This window comes from Mesoplodon mirus (genome assembly GCF_964341445.2).
Source record: "Mesoplodon mirus genome assembly, chromosome: 11".
Classification (NCBI taxonomy): Eukaryota; Metazoa; Chordata; class Mammalia; order Artiodactyla; family Ziphiidae; genus Mesoplodon; species Mesoplodon mirus.
In genome coordinates, this window is record NC_138987.1 from 71,920,328 (window position 1) to 71,937,465 (window position 17,138).

Genomic DNA, 17,138 nt, shown 5'->3' on the forward strand with positions numbered 1-17,138 from the left:
CTGTTGTACCTGTTATCTTGACAGAGTTTCTTACCCTGTCGAATACGCAAGGTGGGTTTCTCCTTTTACAAGTGAGCCAACAGTCTCTGAGGGGTTATAGCTAGCAGAATGGTGAGTTGAAGTTAGAGTAGGGTTATGACTGCAAATCCACACAGCTTGTGTGCTGAATGGTTTTCAAACTAAGCCCCCACTGCTGTTAAGTGCTAAATTTAAAAGCTTTATTGATAGCTGTAAGCATTTAGGAGTATATTACTTTAAAATGTTCATTTCTGGGACTTCCCTGGCTGTCCAGTGCTTGGGACCGCGCTGTTCCAACGCCTGGGGAAGGAGGGGGGAGGTGCAGGGTTTAGATCCCTGGTCAGGGAGTTAAGATCCCACATGCCGTGCAGTGCGGCCAAACAAAACAAAACAAAACAAAAATGTTCATTTCCACAAATACTGAGCATACCTGTTCTGCAAAATATACTGTGCTGTATAGGATGGACCATAGCAACTCAGTTGTATCTTGTTATTTTTATTTAAAAAAATATTTCATATTAATAGTTGCACAGGTTCTACTGACATAATTCCTGTAGCTGTCCTATTAGATATAAGATCAATGAGTAACATTTGTGGAAATGTTAATTTAACATTGTGGGAAATTTTGGCATTGACTCAGGAATTGGGCCGCACCCCCAGTGCAGTATAGAAACTCGAGTATCACTGTGTACCACTTTAGTTCTTTTTCCCCTGAAACTGGTAAGTCATTTTACATTACTCTTTCTTCAGCTTTTCCCAAGTAAGGGAGAAAATGAAAACAAAATGCTGGAATCTAACTAAGCATCTAACTTGACCTAAGAACATGCTCACTTTATTAGAAAGTGATTTGCAGACTGAAGACTGGAGCTAATGGTTATTTGCTGAATTTAGTGATGGCTGGCTTTTCACAGTTAATAGTATATCCATTGTAAACATTTGTTGAAATCATTTTTATGCATCTCAGAAATTGTTTCAGGATGGCTGGCAACCAACATGCTGTGTATATCTACACACCGGGAAACTGCCTACCTATAAACTTCTGTGGTAATCGGTTTTATGTTGTCCTTGGCTTTCTAAATGATCTCAGTATGTAGATGAACAGTAAAGGGAGGAGGGAGATAAATGGCACAACTCCTCACCCTTGGGTGAGATAACCTGAAGGTACCTTTTACCAGTTGTTTCGCATGCTTACGTGAATGTTGAGGATGGAACATGTCTTCTTATTAGAAGTTGATCAGTTCAACATAAATAGGCAGATAAAATGGGGTCATAAATGAAGTTTTTTTGGTTTTGTTTTGTTTTGCGGTACGCGGGCCTCTCACTGCTGTGGCGTCTCCCGTTGCGGAGCACAGGCTCCGGACGCGCAGGCTCAGCGGCCATGGCTCACGGGCCCAGCCGCTCCGCGGCATGTGGGATCTGCCCGGACCAAGGCACGAACCCGTGTCCCCTGCATCGGCAGGCGGACTCTCAACCACTGCGCCACCAGGGAAGCCACGTAAATGAAGATTTTTAATTTAAAATTTTATTATTCCTTACATCCTTCTTAGTCTTCTGTTTCTCTTCCCTAACCTTTGAATTGTGGGGTACTCCCAGGAGGCTTAGCCTCCCTGCATTCCTTGATGCTCTTTTCCTGTCTCATGGCTCTAAGTATTAATATGCTGTCAGTTTCTAAATTTATATTTCCGATTCAGACCTTTTTCTCAAACTGGAGACTTAAGTGTCTACCGACATCTCTACTTGAATATCAAACAGGCATCCCAAACAACATGCCAAGGTTGAATTCTTTCATCCTCACCCGTTCCCCACCACCTGCGCAGCCCACAGTCGTCCCTAACAGCTAACATCAACATCATTTCAAATGCTTAGGGTCAAAACTTTGAATTATTGACTCTTCTCACACCCCATATCCAGTACATCAGGAAATCTTTTTGTCCACCACAGAAAATACCTAGAATCTGACAGCCCATTACTGCTTGCACTGCGCTCATTCTTTGCCTGTATTACTGCAGTGATTCCTAACAGCTCTCTGTGCTTTCCGCTCCTGCCTCCCTGCAGTCTGTTCTTAGCACAGCTGTTAGAGCTTCTGTCGTTTCTGTTCAGAATCCTGCTATGCCTCCCCATCTGTACTAGAGTAAAACTCCAGTCCTTAAAAGGTTCCTCCATGATTTGGCTCCTATTAACTGTCTAACCAGACCTCCCAGTACCTTTCCCCATGCTCGCTGCATTCCAGCCATTCTCACCTCCTTTTTTGGCCATGCCACGTGGCTTGTGGGATCTTAGTCCCCCCACCAGGGGTTGAACCTGGGCCCTCGGCAGTGAGAACTCAAGAGTCCTAACCACCGAACTGCCGGGGAATTCCCCTGGCCTCCTTTTTCATACAGTCCAGGCATATTCCTCTCTCTTAGCCTTTGTATGGGCCGATTTCCTTGCTTGGAATGCTTTGGGTATCTGCATGACAATGTCATTTTAATGAGATTTATTTTCACCTTTCTATTGAAGAATGGAACCCAGTATCTCCCTTAGTTCTGCTTTATTTTTCTGTGTTACCTAACATAATATATGTTGTTACCTAGCACAATATGTTATCTTTGTTGTCTGTGTGACTATAAGGCACATGAAAGCGTGGATCTTGTAAGTCCCAAGTGCCTACATAAGGGTATGGCACATAGATGTTCAGTAAATAATGAATGAATGTCCTTAAGGTTTAGGTCTACCACATTATCCTGTTAGCTTATGCTTATGGTAGTACAGTTGTCAGAGCTAATTCAGCATCTTTCAAATTGTATATAACAAAAATTGCCATTTAAACCATTTTAAATATACATTTTAGTGGCATTAAGTGCATTCACAATGTGCAGCCATTACCACTATACATTTCTAGAACATCCTAAACAAATTCTGTACCCACTAAACAGTAACTCCCCATCCCTATCCCACTTCTAGCCCCTCCCTGGCAACCTCTACTGTACTTTCTATGAATTTGTGTGTCCTAGGTACATTATATAAGTAAAATTACACAATATGTGGTCCTATATGCTGGCTTATTTCACTTAGCATAATGTTTTCAAAATGCACATTGTAGCATGTGTTAGAATTTCATTACTTTTAAGACTGAATGTTCCATTGTATGTATATACCACATTTTGTTTATCAGTTCATCAGTGGACATTTGGGTTGTTTGCACCTTTTGGCTGTGGTGAATAATGCTGCTGTGAACATTGGTGTACAAGTATCTGTTTGAGTCTCTTCTTGAAATTCTTTGGGATATATTCCTAGGAGTGGAATTGTTGGATCATATGGTAATTCTATATTTAGCTTTTTGAGGAACCCTGAAGCTTTTCCACAACAGCTGTACCATTTTATATTTCCACAAGCCATGCGTGAGAATTTCAGTTTCTCCACATTTTTACTAAACCTATTTTCCATTTTTCTTCTAATAGCCATCTTGTTGGGTGTGAAGTATGACATTGTGAACTGTGATTTTTAATTTTTTTCCTGGAGTTCCATCAGTTTTTGCCTCATGTAGTTTGATACTCTGTTGTTAGGCACATACACATTAAGAATTATGTCTTCTTGGAGAATGGACCCCTTTCTCATTGTGTAATGTCCCTCTTTATCAACTGTGATTTTTTTTTTTTTTTTTTTTTTTTTTTTTGCTGTACGCGGGCCTCTCACTGCTGTGGCCTCCCGTTGCGGAGCACAGGCTCCGGACACACAGGCTCCGCGGCCATGGCTCGCGGGCCCAGCCGCTCCGCGGCATGTGGGATCTTCCGGGACCGGGGCACGAACCCGTGTCCCCTGCATCGGCAGGCGGACTCTCAACCACTGCGCCACCAGGGAAGCCCTCAACTGTGATTTTTAAAGTGGCTCATCTTTAGCCAGTCTTTCCAAAGCATTTAACGTAGTTTTCATTGAACCAATTGTGTTTGCACTCACATTTTATTGGTTTACATAATGTTAAGTCATGAAATCACAGGAAAAAATACTATCGATATAGTTTAGGAATACACGCACTGAATCTTAGGTATTGTAATTAGTAAGCAGAAGTTCTTGGACATGAGTGTTGTGTTAAGTCAGTTTTATAGAGGGACTGTACAGATAGGTTATGTGGAGGGCATTTTAATTCTTATCATTGGGTATTCAGGTTATCTCACTAGGCTTTTGACTTGTATAAAGGATATTATAATGAGAGTCCTTACAAGTAAATCTAAATGCACATCTTTTCCAAGAAATTTCTTTTGGTTCTTGATTCAACAAGTATGAAAAATTAAGGGTTTTGACACATGAAGTTGCCCTCTGATTGAGCTTCACCACAGCTGTATGTGAAAATGCGTATTTCTCCACATCCTTTTCAATAATGGGTGCTTTAAAAAATACCGATTTTAGAGGTGAAAATTGGTATCTTAAAATATTTTGTGATTTTTTTACAGAGGCTTAATATTTTAAAATATTAGTATGCTGCCATCTAGTGATAACTATGTAAGAAAAAAAGAGTAAGTTGTAATTTAGTAAGTTCATTTTATAATTGAGGAAACAGATAAGTGTATGCATCCAGACCCAAAGTAATAACTAATTAAGGACAAACTCAAGAACTGAAAAATCCAAGCCAGGCTCTCATCCAAGAAAGATCTGAAGGATTTTTTTCTAAACCGTTGTCCCTGTTAAGTCAGCAATGTAGTCAAACCAAAAGATCAAAGTAATGATAATATTCTGATGAAATCAGTTAATAAAACCTTTTTATTTCCATCTTTATACTGAAAATATTTGTAAATTTGCTCAGTGCACATAATAAGGGTCATTTGAAGGGAAGGAATTTTGTACCTACATATTTTGTATTTATATATAGATTATTTATATGGAGAATATATTTAACATTTCTTTGAAAAGTGTAGTATTCTAATGTCATTCTGAATAGAATTCTTGTGGTAGGCATAAGAGTGTGGGCTTACTTTTACTTGGCTATATAATACTTTTTTTGTTTTTAACCCTAGGTGAAAAAGCCTATCTTTTTTTAGCGTTTGAGTGCCCACTCTGTGCTATACATGGCATTTAGGAGGGGGACATAAGCCAAGGAATATTCTTTCTGCCCTTTGAGAGTCAGGAAATAAAGTAATATATACTCAGTGAATACTCAAAATGACTGCCATGTGCAAAATACCATGAATACACAAAGAAAGAAAACCATGTGCTGTCTGGAAGAAAGCCATTGAAGAGAGTAATATATGCTGGCCACTTTCCCAGGTGGTATTTTTAATGTAAACATCAAATCAATTCCATTGGAGTTCCTCATTTTACAGGTGAGGAAACAAATTTAAGAAGATTCAATAGCAGAGCAGTAATCCACTTTAGGGTCAGAAGAGCAAATCTAGAGAATGTGACAGTGGGATTTACTGGTCATTACTTACAGAAAATAGGAGATGGTATGAAAGATTCTAAAGATAAATTATTAGAATCAAAAGGATAGAAAGCTTTGTGGACACAACATCAATATAGAAACTAGATATAAAGTAGCTAGTTTTAAATCTAATAAAAGATGTGCATGCCCTTTTGGAGAAAGTTTTAAACCTCTAATGGAAGGCGTTCATACAGACCCAAATCAATGGACATACCGTGTTCATGAGTAGGAAGATTTAATGTAAATATGGCCATTCCCTCCAAATTAACTTAACATCAGTGCAAATCCAATTAAAATTCCAAGAGGTTTGTCAGGTCTTACTGGATATGACAATCTTGTTCTAAACTTTATGTGGAATTAAAAGCAAATGATAACCAAGAGAGAGAAGAGTTGCTTTGTCACATACCAAGGCCTGTAGTAAGATAGTGCAGGCTTTGTACACGAATAAATAAGTAGGCCATGGAACAATATAGAGGGACCAGAAACCACATATATATGAAAGCTAGATTTTATGCTAAGATGGAAATGCTATGGATTATACTGAAATAGAAAAATGGGATCCATCTAATGTTATACGTAAATATCAATTCTAGGTGTATTAAATGTGGACTTAATGGGAGAGGCAAAGTTAGTCTAGTACGAAGAAAATATAGGAAATAATTTTATGACCTTGGATTAGAGAAGGATTTCTTAAGATACAAGTACAAATCATAAAAGGAAAGATTGATAAATGTGAATAAATTAAGAACTTCTCTTCATTAAAAGACACCACAAAGAGTGAAAAGAGAAGCCCCAAACTGGGGAAAGACACTTGGAACACATAAAACTGACAAAGGATTAATATCAAGAATATATAATAAACTACAGACCTATAAGAGAATGACAGAAACCCAGTAGAAAAATGGGCAACAAACATGAACTGATATTTCACACAAAAACAGATTCCATAAATATATGAAGTGATACCCAACTTCATTAGTAATCTAGGAAATGCATATTGAAATCACAGGTACCATTTCACACCTACTAGATTGCCCCCCGAAAAAAAAAGTTTAATCAGTTCTACATATTGGCTAGGAGATGGTGCAATGAAGGATACTGCTGGAAAGGGTGTGAATTGTTAAAACCACTTTGGAAAACAGTTTAGCATTACTTTGTAAAGTAAATGTGCATGTATACACCAGGGAAACTTGTATCTTTGTACTTGGAGGCATTTACAAGAGTGTATATAGCAACATTATTTCCAATAGCAAAAAAACTGGAAGCGGCTCAGATGCCCACCAACAATAGAGTAGATAAATAGCAGGGCATCCATAACAATGAAATACTACATAGGCTGGAAAGCCAAGAACTCTAGCTGCACACAACACCAAAAGTGAGTCTTAAAATTATATTGACTGGAAGAAGCAAGTCGCAGAATTCACACAGTATTATTCTATTTGTATAAAGTTCCAAGACAGGCAAAATTTTGAGTGTGTATTAGAGATTCCTATGTAAGGAAAACAATAGAAAAGTTCAAGGAAGTCATGAACAACATTTAGCATAATAGTTCCGGAGGCAGGGAGGTAGAGGAATACAGTCAAGGGAGCATGCCACAGGAGGCTCCTAAGGTGGCATAATGTATTTGTTAATCGGAATGGTTGGTACTCGTGTTTTTACTCTTTGAACTGTAAATATACATTTTAGAAATATTTAATACACAATAAAATTGCAGTGATAGAAATAGCCTTTTGTTGTGTTAAGTGCAACTGAATTCTAGATCAAGCTATCATCATACCTAGATAATGCTACTAACGAGTATTTAAGATAATACTTAAAGTATTTTTCCAAAAACATTACAAATGCTGCTCTAAAACAGTTGATTTCCTATTTATATCTAAAGATTTATTTGAGCACGAGTTGACTTTAAGTGGGAGATAGCACAATCCATTGAGGTCATGGCGATAGCAGATAATGTTATAACTAGCCTCCTGCTCTATTCTCAACATGAAAGGAAGATGTGTAGTTTGGAAAAATTACCATTGCTTTGATGTGTTTTATTTCAAAATTTCAAATAGCGTCAATGTAAAGCATAAGGTTTATATTAGAAGTGAGCTTATGACACTGCTTGCTCTCAGAACAGCCTTAAAATTAGTCTTAACACTGTACTGGTTAAAGGAAGCTACGTGCCTGGTCACCAGTGTCCCAGCGTACTAGAGTGGGTGTTGGGATAAGTGCAGTTGCCAACAATGGTCAGTCACAAGATAAACATTCTGAAAATTTGAGTTGCATGTCAGGCTGCACCCAAGTATATTTTGTGTATTCATTGTCTTAGATGGGATGCAGTGGTCAGTACAATCAGTGTACTTGGATGTAGACTGAACAGTCGTCCTCCCTCATCGAGCAGACTGTTCTGGAGTTCTATGCCTCCTAGAGCCACTCTGGATGAGCCTTTGCTCTTAGTAGTATACATGTGCCAAACCATCTCTGTCCTCCTTACGGTGATGTGGTGCCTCCTTTTTTTTCAAAAACTATTTTGAAAAACAGCTGCTTGTGCTAACGGCTCCCAGATCTTGGAATGATGACCTCAGTTGGAGCCTGCTTCTTGAAGAAATTAGCTAAGATGGAGATTACCAGAACGAGTCTTCTTGGGACAGAATGGGCCCTAGCATAGTGTTGGAAGCAACTACCACTAGGTGGCAGGCCAAGATGGGTTAGGGAAGCTATCGATATTATGTGGGTGGCAGTGAAGAGTGTCTTCCAATACTTGGAAGGCCTTAATTACCAATGGGTTCTGTGTATTCATTCTTTCAGGAATTACTGAGTTGCTTACTAGATGCCAGGCACTGTTCTGAGGGCCAGATTGGAAAAAAAAATTCCTTCATCTCAAGATTAGTGAAGAAATGAAAAGGTAATTTTTCTCTGAAGCAGTGGATATATTTTCATCAATTTGGGGGGCTCCCAATCTTCTATGACTGAGTTCTTTTTGGATATTATGGAGCTAACTTGGCTGAAGAAGATATAGCTCATGAACTTCACTTTTTGAGTGCTTTTATGTGCATGCTTTTAAGGGTTAGCCCCAAAAGAGGTGGTGCTGCAGTATTCGGGATGTCTTGGAAGAGGGGTTTATGTGAAGTCATATATGATGTTCAGATCAGGACATTGTGTAGTTAGCATCTCTCTCCAGGTAGGAGAGATTCATTCATTTAACAAATGTGCTGACCACAGATCTAAGAGCTAGAAATGCAGCACGGAGTGGAACAGACAACATCCCTCTTCTCTTGGAGCTTATTTTTAATGAGGAAAGATAGACAATGGTCAAATATACCAATTGGTGTTAGTTATTAAGTGAAATAAGGCAGGATATTTTTATACAGGTTCATCAGGGAAGGCCCTTTTTTATAAGGTGCAGTTTTGAACAGAGATCCAAAGATAGTGAGGGAGTCAGCTATGTAGATATCAAGGAGAAGACCATTCTAGCAGAGGGAATGGTAAGTGGAGATGCCCTAAAGGGTAAGTGAAGCAGCAAAGGATGGTAGGATGAGGGAAGAGGAGAATGGTCAGAAATGGGTTTAGGGAAGTGTTTGGGGGCATGATTGTGGAGGGCTTTATAGGGAATGGTAAAGATTTTAGCTTTTACTCATGGTGTGACAGGAAACTTGGAAAGATATGAGTAGAGGAGTGATATAACCCTAAGTTTTATCACAGGTTGCTATCTGAAGAAGAGGCTGTTAGGGAGCAGTTGTGGTAGCAGGTAGACCAATTGGAATGATTTTGCATTAGTGTAGGTTTGAAATTAAAGTGGTTTTTTTTAAAGATTTTTCTTTTTTTGGATGTGGACCATTTTTTTAAAGTCTTTATTGAGTTTGTTACAATATTGCTTCTGTTTTATGTTTTGGTTTTTTGGCTGCGAGGCATGTGGGAATCTTAGCTCCCCGACCAGGGATCAGACCTGCACACCCTGCAATGGAAGGCGAAGTCTTAACCACTGGACCACCAGGGAAGTCCCTAAAGTGGTTTTGATTAAGGTAATAGCAGTGGAGAAGCAGTGAGACTGAGTGTATTTTAAAGGTAAAGCCAGCTACATTTGTTGATGGACAAAAGGTGAATGTGAGAGAAAGAAATCAAGGCTATCTCTATAGTTTTTGACCTAAGAAATTAAAAAATGAGATAAAGAAGACTGGAGGGTGGGGTAGAAACATTTTGTGGTGGGAGCAGGAATAAAAAGTTTCATGTTGGGTATGTTGAGTTTGAGAGAACGATTAGACTACCAAGTGGAGATATCAAGTAGTCATTTGGATGTACATATCTGGAATTCAGGGACAATTTCATGGCTAAAGATATGACTGTGCAAGGTATCAGTGTCTAAATACTATTTAAAGCAGTGGGACCAGGTGAGGTCACTGAGAGAATGATGATAGATAAAGAAAAAAATGTCAGCAGCCTGAACCATAGAGGACTCCTATGCCTAGAAATAGGGAAAATAGAATGATGCAACCAAAAAGACAGAGGCGGCAGCCCATAAGTAGGAGAACCAAGGAAGAGGGGAAGAGAGAGAGGAGAGAAAGAAGGGGGTGGTGGGGGTGTGGGGGAGACAGGGAAGGAGGGTGGGAGAAAGAGAGGAAGGAAGGAAGAAAGGGAGGGAGAGAGGGAGAGAAAAGGAGGGTGTCTCAGAAGACAAGTTTCACAGAAGAGGGAGTGAGGTGTGTCACGTGCTACTGAGGGTTTCAATAAAATGAAGACTGAATTGACCTTTTGGTTTGGTATCTGGAATTCATTGGTGACTTTGAGTGGAATGATTTTAATGGAGTGGTGAGGATAAAAGGATGATTGGAGTGAATTCAGGAGAGAAAGGGAGGAGAGAAAGGAGATAGTTTTTAAAAGTATTGTTGTAAAGAGCAAAGAAATGGGAAAGTAGCTGGAAGATGTTGTTATTAATCAGTGGATGTCGGGGGTCTCACACAAACTGAGTGTCATGATGAATATTCAGGAATGGCCAAGTCACATTTGAAAGGCCATCTTCCACTTGTTGCCTTATATAAAGTTGAAGCTCCCAGGGAGCACACATTTTTACAAAATACCCACCCTCCAGTAAGCTACTAACTGGTCAGGGAAAAGTGAGAGTATATCAAAGTCTGGAACAGTGACCTCATTAAGGCCTCCACAGTCCTAACAATGGAGCTTCCCTTTTTTTCTAACAATGCAAGTACTTGACAAGGACACAAACTCACAGTAACTCAATAGCTTTATTGCAGTCACACTTCTGCTATGGAGAAGTTCATTTGCCTTCATGTACGAATATACTCATTATATATATATATTTATTTATTCAGGATAATTTGTGAGTTAGCATATGGAATTAGGACCCAGTCTTTTTTTGGGAAATCATGTAAGCAATTCTAGTAACAGAATTCTTTTGTAAAAGTAGAGAATAATAGTGGGCAGTGAACTTGATGACAGTTTAGATCCAAAGTTCTTCTACCTTCTAGAAACCAGCCAGAGCAACAAGGGGGCAGGGGAGACACCCTCTGTATTTGTTTCCTAGCGCTGCTGTAACAATGCACCAGAAAAACAATAAATGTATTGACTCACAGTTCTGAGGCCTAGAATTTGGAAATTTAGATGTAGGTAGGGCCATGTTCCCTCTGAAAACTGTATTCAATCCTTGTCTCCTCCTAAAACTATAAAACTCCTAGATGAAAACATAGGAGAAAAACTTGATGACATTGGATTTGGCAATGATTTCTTGGATATGACACCAAAAGCACAGGCAACAAAAGCAAACAGATTAGTGAGATCACATCAAACCTAAAAACTTCTACACGTTAAAGAAAATAAATAACAGAGTGAAAAGGTAACTATGGAATGGGAGAAAATTGTAAATCATATTTCTGATAAAGGGTTAATATTTATGATATACAAAGAACTCTTAACAGCTCAACAACAAAACAACCCAATTAAAGAATGGGCAAAGGACCTGAACAGACATTTCTTCAAAGAATGGCCAACAAGCATATGAAAAGATGCTCAACATCAGTAATCACTAGAGAAATTCAAATTAAGCTGACAATGAGATACCACCTCATACCCACTAAGATGGCCACTATCAAAGAAAAAACCCCAAAACAAAAAATGAAATAAGTGTTGGTGAGGACGTGGAGAAATTGGAATCCTTGTGTACCTTCAGCAGGAATGTAAAATGGTTCACCCACTGTGGAAATCAGCATGAAAGTTCCTTAAAAAACTGAAAATAGAACTACCATGTGATCTGGCAACCCCTCTTCTAAGTATATATCCAAAAATATTGAAAGGCAGGATTTTAAAGAAATATTCACACACCCATGTTCATTGCGGCATTATTCACAATATCGAAGAGTGGAAGCAGCCCAAATGTCTATCAACAGATGAGTGAAGTGCGTTTCATTCATGCAATGGAATACTATTCAGTCTTAAAAAAAGAAGGAAATCCTGTCACATGCTACAACATGGATGAACCTTAAGGACATTATGCTGAGTTAAATAAGCCAGTCACAAAAGGACAAATACTGTATTATTCCACTATCACGAAACATCTAGTTTAGTCCCCAGTCAAAATTATGATTCCAAATTTCCTATTAAAATCATGGAAACAAATTTGAAGGGTGGCTGCCAGGGGCTTGGGGGAGAGAAAAATGGAGAGTTGTTTTTTGGTGGATATAGAGTTTTACTTTTTCATGAAAAAGTTTTAGAGACTTATTACACAACAATGAATGTTGTGAATACAGTTAACTCTACTGAACTGTACACTTAAAAATGGTTAAGAGGTTAGGGGCTTCCCTGGGGGCGCAGTGGTTGAGAGTCCACCTGCCGATTCAGGGGACACGGGTTCATGCTCCGGTCCGGGAAGATCCCACATGCCGCGGAGCGGCTGGGCCCGTGAGCCATGGCCGCTGAGCCTGCGTCTCTGAAGCCTGTGCTTCGCAATGGGACAGGCCACAACAGTGAGAGACCCATGTACTGCAAAAAAAAAAAAAAAAAAAGGTTAAGAGGTTAAATTTTATATTATGTATTTTACCACCATTTTTTTAATTGCAAAAAAGTGATAATAAAAGATTTTAACATATTGTAAAAATAAGTGTGAGCTTATACAGATATAAACAAATTGAAGTTATGGGTGAATTGATAAGGAATGGGATATTTGCACAGTTTCAAATATCTCCACACAAAGTACTTGCTAATTATAAAGGGGAAAACATTAATTTTACAGTGGAAGTACCTTGTAGAAACACCTTAATTGAAGTGATCAAAGTGATTATTATCAGTAATGGGACAAATGGAAACCATGTGCTATCTAATAGGATGCATTGAAAAGAACACAGCCTAGTATCTGCAATATTCCTGGCAAAGATACACAATCTGAATCTAGTCGTGAGGAAAAATCAGACAAACCAAAATTGAGGGACATTTCTACAAAGTAAATTACTATGATTTCAAAATGGTCAAGGTCATAAAAGTCAAGAAAAGACTATAAGGAACTGTTCTAGCCTAAAAGGACCATAGAGACATGACAAAGTCAATGTGTGATGGTAAACTGGATTCTTTTGCTCTAAAACACATTATTGGGATAATTATCAACACTTGAATAGGGTCTGAGTTGGTAGTAAAGTATAAGTGTTAATTCTCTGATTTTGATTGTGGTTATGTAGGAGAATGTCCTTGGTTGTAAGAATACACCTAACATGATGGGTATCAGTTCAGCAATTTATTCTCAAATGATTCAGGGAAAACAGTTCTTTATAATATTATTTCAACTTTCCTATAATCTTATGATTGTTTAAAAATTTTAATGGTTTATTTGAGCTTTATCAACTTTTAGGAAAAAACATGTTGCACCTTCTTTATTGTGAGTTTTCTCTCCAAATCTTTAAAAATTTGTTTTAGAGTCCTTAGTATGTTTTTGAACCCGTGTTGCAAAGTTTGAACAGCTTTATTATGGGCAGATCTTCTAAGTTGGCATGTATGTTTAAAAATACTTCATCTGCCAGATGAACCTGAAAAGAACACAAATAATAGTTGCAAAATGTTGAATCCAAGTCAACACAGCCTGGTAGTGAGGAAGCGACATTTTCTCCAATGAATTTAAAGAAACTAGACAGAGCACATATTGTGTACTTGTTCATGTTTTAAAAGAATGCTTTGTTCACATCTTTCATTACAGCTTTGTTATCATACAGCTGACCAGAAATGTCATTCACAGACAAATTCAAATCATCCAAAACTTGCTTCACTTTCTTGAATAAAGTCATAGCTAGTTTATAGTTGACAAGAAAGTTAAAAATCATTCATAAGGTTTTCTATAATAACCATATTACACAAAAATCAATAATTGGTCAGGGCTGTCATATCTGAAATAAAATCTCCAATAATGGACTATTACTTGCTGTTTGACTTATTTACCAGCTAATTTTATACATATTTTCCCATTTAAAAATTTTTATTTTTTTATTTTTATTATTATTTTTTTTATTTTTTTGCGGTATGTGGGCCTCTCACTGTCGTGGCCTCTCCCGCTGCGGAGCACAGGCTCCGGACGCGCAGGCTTAGCGGCCATGGCCCACGGGCCTAGCCGTTCCGCGGCATGTGGGATCCTCCCAGACCGGGGCACGAACCCATGTCCCCTGCATCGGCAGGCGGACGGACTCTCAACCACTGCGCCACCAGGGAAGCCCCTAAAATTAATTTCTAATAAAGTGTTTTGGATAAATGTTAAATGAGCTTTTCTCATTTTAGTATTTTCCCAAATGCTCATGGATTAAAAGCAGCAATTATTTTGATGATTCCTATGAAATATTTGTTTTTTAAGAATGCCACTGTTCATCCTGACCTCTGAAAAGAAATTCTCTGTTTTGCTTTAAAATTTTAAGATCCACAACTATTAGCACTTCAGAATAACACTTAACGTTCTTTCTTGTCTGTGTTTAAGACTTTGGTCTAGTGCATTTTTATTTGATTTATGTGAAAGAAGAAGAAAACATAAGACATGAAAACAAATGTAATGTGGTATCCTGTGTTGGGTCGTGGCACAGAAAAAGGACATTAGTGGAAAAACTAGAGGGATCTAAATAAAGCCTAGAATTTAGTTAATAGTAATCTACTAATGTCAACATCTTAACGTAACTCTAGTTCATTTGTCAAATCTAAGAAATTAACATTGGGGAAACTCAGTGACCGAATTGTCTGTACTACCTCTGCAACTTTTCTGTAAATATAAAAAATGTTTTAAGGTTACAAAGGCAATGTAGTGGAGAAAGGATAGCCTTTTAACAAGTGGTGCTGGGACAATTAGACATCCATATGCAAAAAAATGAACTTGAATCCATACCTCACACTACATATGGAAAATAACTTGAGGTGGATTGTAGACCTAAATGAAAAACCTGTAGAACTTCTAGAAGAAAAATAAGAGAAAATCTTGTGACCTGTATGTTAGGCAAAGATTTCTTAGGTACAACACCAAAAGCACAATCAAGAAAAGAACAAATAAATAAATTGAACTTCAACATAATTTATAAAACTTGTGCTTTTAAAAAGACACTGCTAAGATAATGAAAAGACTGGGAGAAAATCTTTGTAAAGCACATATTTGATGAAGGAACAAGAGGAATCTTTTGGAGGTGAAGAATATGATCATTCTCTTGACTGTGGTGATGGCCTCACGGGTATATGCATATATAAAAACTTATCAAATTATACTTTTTAAATGTGCAGTTTATTTTATGTTACTTATACCTCAATAAAGTTGGTTTTTTTCTTAAAGAAAAGGAACCAAGGAGAAATTCAGATAAAAACTAATAGAATATGAAACAAAAATTATTTTTTGTTTTGTTTTGTTTTTGGGTGGTTCGCGGGCCTCTCACTGTTGCAGCCTCTCCGGTTGCGGAGCACGGGCTCCGGACGTGCAGGCTCAGTGGCCATGGCTCACAGGCCCAGCCGCTCCGTGGCATGTGGGATCTTCCCGGACCGGGGCACGAACCTGTGTCCCCTGCATCGGCAGGTGGACTCTCAACCACTGTGCCACCAGGGAAGCCCCAAAAATTATTTTTTAAAAGAGCATATAAACGAATAAAAATCCTGACATTGAGTAGAAAGTTGGGTTTTTTTGTTTTTTGTTTTTTGTTTTTTGCAGTACGCGGGCCTGTCACTATTGTGGCCTCTCCCGTTGCGGAGCACAGGCTCCGGACGCGCAGGCCCAGTGGCCATGGCTCACGGGCCCAGCCGCTCTGCGGCATGCGGGATCTTCCCGGACCCGGGCAAGAACCCGTGTCTCCTGCATCGACAGGCGGACTTTCAACCACTGCGCCACCAGGGGAGCCCTTGAGTAGCAAATTTTAACATATTTTCAGATCATACAAAAGCAGTAATTCATAAGAGAAAATTTTAATAAAAGTAGTAGACTTATGGACTGATAATACAATTAAAGAAGAGTGAATTATAAGAACACAATAGGAAATTTTAAAATTTCTTGCTGATTTGACACAAAATAGTGACATCTACAAAGATAACACAAAATTCATGTCACTATGACAAGGATATTGGTGAAAAACTGGTTATTGAGTATTTAAAATTAGTCATTGCACAAGAAAATTTTGAAATGCCCTGAAATCTGACAGCTCATTTATGAAAAAAAACTTCATAGAAGTTGTGTCAAATTTGATTGCCACCCTAAACATTTACTTGAAAATATCTTTACTTTGTGATGCCAGAACTTTTTAAATTATCTTCAATAGCAAAAAATAAATTTTCATCAACCACTCTAGAACAAAGACTGAATTCTCTTTCCATTTCCCGTAGGATATATTACAAAATCGCTGTCATATAAAAAGGTAGTCACGGGCTTCCCTGGTGGCGCAGTGGTTGAGAGTCCGCCTGCCGATGCAGAGGACGCGGGTTTGTGCCCCAGTCTGGGAGGATCCCGCATGCAGCGGAGTGGCTGGGCCCGTGAGCCATGGCCGCTGAGCTTGCACGTCCGGGGCCTGTGCTCCGTGGCGGAAGAGGCCACAACAGTGAGAGGCCCGCGTAACGGGAAAAAAAAAAAAAAAGTAGTCACATAATATACACTATGAAATTCTAAGGAAGGAAGTATTATGAAAATTTTCAGTCAACATGTACCTATCCCCAAGTATTACCTATTCAAAAATAAAGTGAAATGCATCAATCATGTTTGCATAAGCCTTAAGGATTTTGAGTGGCTTTCTCTCCCACTTTAATTGTGAAATAATTCACTAGTACAACACTTTTCATTGCCTCATTTATTATACAACTGTTCCTTTTAATGAGGATGCAGTATTTACCAGAAGCTGAAACAACCACCCTTATCCCCCTTTTATATAGTGAAAATAACCACTTGGTCGTATGATTCCTTCCTTCAAGGGCCAGTCAATTAGGATAGGTTAGGTTATGCCACAGTAACAACAACAACAACAAAATCCTGAAATCTCAGTGGCTTAAAAACAAAGATTTTTTTCCTTATTCATATTACATGTCCATGCTGGATCACTCATCCTCATTCAGGAACTCAAGTTGAATGAGACTCCATCTTTATCATCTACAAAAATTTACAATGGTGGCAAGTCAAAGGGAGTGTGGTGGTGTCTCACACTGGCAATTAAATGTCACTCTCATGTTTCATTAAAGTAAGTTACATTGTATATTAGTTTCCTATTGCTGCTGTAACAAGTTACCACAAATTTACCCACCCCAGCCCAGA